Source organism: Zingiber officinale, chromosome 2A (assembly GCF_018446385.1).
Source record: "Zingiber officinale cultivar Zhangliang chromosome 2A, Zo_v1.1, whole genome shotgun sequence".
NCBI lineage: Eukaryota > Viridiplantae > Streptophyta > Magnoliopsida > Zingiberales > Zingiberaceae > Zingiber > Zingiber officinale.
In genome coordinates, this window is record NC_055988.1 from 39,056,864 (window position 1) to 39,060,458 (window position 3,595).

Here is a 3,595-nt window from a genome sequence, read left to right on the forward strand (position 1 = left end):
CCAACACAAAACTAAATAAAGAGAAGATATCCAAACAAAGAGTATATATGATGAGTACATGATAAAAGAGGCGATCATGCAAAGAATATATACATATAAAGCAAGTGAATGTGTGTTAAAACATGTATAAATGATCATAATATTTACGCACATCACACTTCTTGAATTTTTGAAGGAGATTTCATCTAACTTTTATTCGACCATTCATAGAGGTTCAATGCCACTTGATTAATTAATGTATATGCTTCATCCATACTCTTATTCATAAAAGAACCTCCAGCTGATGAATCCAATAAATATTTATCTGAGAAAGAAATTTTTCTATAAAATATGTGCAAGGTCGGCCATTTTTCCAAATCATGATGAGGGCATTGTCTTTGTAGACTCTTGAATCTATCTCATACTTCAAATAATGATTCTCCATCTGTTTGAACAAAATTTGTAATGCAATTCATCATATACACTGTTTTGCTTGGAGGGAAGAAATGATTCAGAAATTTCTGCTCCAATTGTTTCCAACTTGTAATGCTTTGAGGACGGAGAGAATATAACCAAGTCCTTGCTTTATCCTTGATACTGAAAGGAAATGTCATCAATCGAACTGCATCCGCTAACACTCCTTCACAGTTCACCATATCACAAAGCTATAGAAATGTCTCAAGGTACAGATAAGGGTTTTCTGATACTTCTCCTCCAAATTTGTAACCTTGTATCATAACAATTAACTATGGGTCTAGTTGGAAACTTTCTGCTTCAATATGAGGTTGCACAATCAGAGATAAAAAATCTTACAGAAATAGGTGCAGAAAATTCTCTCAAAGGCTTGCTTGACATGTTAGTGCTCATGAATATCTAAGAAAAAAATTATGAGAAAAAATAAAAATAAAGAAATAAAGACAAGAAATAAAATGCTATATGAAAAATAAGAAAAAAAATGCAGAATTTAAATTGCAAGAAAGAAAGTGCATAATGAAAACAAGAAAGAAAAGGCAAAAGAAAAAAAAATGTCTAGAGTAAGTCATATGCTAATCAACTAATGTTAATCGGAAACAGTCCCCGACAACGGTGTCAAAAACTTGTTACATCACCGGAAGTGCACGGTTACGTTATCAGTAATATAAAAGATTATCGATCCCACAGAGACTATTGATTAAGCACTAGTTAACTTCACATGGTGAATTATCTAGACAAATGTAACATTGGTTGGAAAATAGAGAGTGAATAAAAGAGCGAATGTAAAGAGTAGAGAAAGAGGGAGAGTTGGATTTTGGGATGGATAGATACTAGGATTTCGGTTTCGTTGTGATGCTAGTTAATGTCCCTATGCATTGTTCATCTCCCTAACTCCATGCTTACACTTGTGTAGGAGTCCTAACTAAAGTCTGATACTATCCCGCGAAGATCACACTGAAGAGTTTACCCAAGTTCTACCGCCATTAAGTAGAAGAGGTAATTTAGGAAGTCTGATTATAGGGAACATCCTTCTGTCACAAGGACCCACGGTCCACTTTCCTAGATTACATAGATCACTTTCTAACAGTAGATTAATACAATTAAGTAGAAGAGGTAATTTAGGAAGTTCGATTATAGAGAACATCCTTCTTATACAAGGGCCCACGGTCTACGTTCCTAGATTACACAAGTCACTTCCTAGCATTAATTTAGAGAATCCTCTAAACTTTAATTAATCTTCCTAACAAGAATTGATCCCCATTTCAAGGAACTACCGTAGCAAGTAAGGGATACCTTCTGTCACAAGATCCCATGATTTTACATTCCAAGGCTCTTCCTCTACATGGTGATCTAACCCTACATCTACATGGATTTACCTTACACATATTTCGTCAAACTCATACAAGGCACAATACACATACATGATGATATAAACACTTCATTGCATAGGAAAATATCTAAAAATATAATTCATACATTCACAATCACATCATAGCTACTTCCTACATCCTAGATCTAGAGATCTACTCCATAGCAAAGGATTTACAAATAAGAGACAAGAAATTAAGCAATCCACACTCCAAAACAAGAGATAGAGAAGAGAGGAATGCTTATCTATGTGTCGTCGGTCTTATTACTTGCAACCCTTGCTCTGGAGATGGACGGATCAGCGAAGATGGAAGATCTAGGGTTCCTCCTATTGGTTGCTACTAGGAATACCGTTCTAGTTCCCTTGTACAAAAATTTATATAAGCATAGAACTATCCTAGCTACCCATGTGCTCTACTGAAGTTAAATTTGGATTGCAAATGATGCTTAACATTATTAATCCAAATTATCCTTCAGAAGTTAAACTTGGATTGGAAACGATACTTAACATTTTTACTCCAAGTTTAATCAATGTGTTCTTCATAAGTTAAATCATATTACAGAAGTTAATTAAATATCTATTTTAAAGATCAGTTTCAAGGTTAAACATGGCGAGGCACTAGGCCTTCTTGGGTATAGGATCATCCACCACTTTCTAGACAAAGCCTTTCAAAGAAATCGGATATTTAACTTCTTACAGTAAACTAGGTTTAACTACAGAGACCTCAATAGAAGCACAATATCGAAACATGAAATCAAAAAATAAAATCGATAACAAAACGATAACCTAAAACCGATAACCTCTTGTGTTTGATTTTTCAAGATCTATATAAAAAGATGAACTAGTTATGATGCGGAAACAAATAACTAGTTATACCTTTTGTAGCTTATAGACCTCTTGATCTTCTGTTGTATTCCTCTCCTTCTCTTGGACATCGTGTGAACGACGATCTTCCAAGATGAAATCCACCCAAGCTTCTTCCTTTGCTTCCAAGTTTCGGCCACCAACTAACCTCCAAGGGATGCTAGACAAGAGAGCTTCCTTCTCTTCTTCTTCTCCTTCAAGCAATCGGCCACCAAGAGATCACCAAACTTGATGCCGCCAGCCTCCAAGGAAGAAAACAAAAGGAGAAGAGAAAAGGAAGAGGGTCGGCCACCAATGGATTAGAAGAGAAGAATAGAAGATGTGTTATCTCATGAGGCACCCCCTCCATCTCTTTTATAATCCTTGGTCTTAGAAAAAAAAGAAAGTTTTAAACATAATTAAAACTTCCTTATTTTCCTTGCCAATAACTAAAAAGGAAAGTTTTAAAACAAAAAATTAAAACTTCCTTTTAATGCTTGTCATGGCCGACCCTACACATGTGCTCCAAATAAGGAAAGTTTCAAACATAAAATTAAAACTTCCTTATTTGTTTCTCGTACGAAATTTTCAATAGAAAATTTCTCTTTTAAATCCCTTGTTGGTTATAAAAGGAAAATTTTATAAATTAAAATTTCTCTTTTAAAAACATTTGGATGGTTACAAAAAAGGAAAGTTTTATCAAAAATTAAAATCTTTCTTTTAACTACAAATAAGGAAAGATATCAAACCTCTTTCTTAATCCTTTGTAGAAAGCTATAAAAGGAATGATTTTAAAATTTAAAAACTCTCTTTTAAAACCATGACTTCCACAAAAGGAAAGATTTTAAAATTTAAAATACCCTTTTAATTTTTATGTGGTCGGCCACCTAGCCTGGGCTCCAAGCTTGGCCGGCCACAACTTGGCTCCAA

The 3,595-nt window shown here is 34.3% G+C and overlaps 1 non-coding gene across 1 annotated transcript; it reads left to right on the top strand.

The window, feature by feature from the left end:
* The first annotated feature begins 354 nt into the window (after positions 1–354).
* Positions 355–460, top strand: LOC122044613. Its single transcript, XR_006129644.1, has one exon. It is a non-coding gene; the product is annotated as a small nucleolar RNA R71 (small nucleolar RNA).
* Positions 461–3,595: the final 3,135 nt, after the last annotated feature.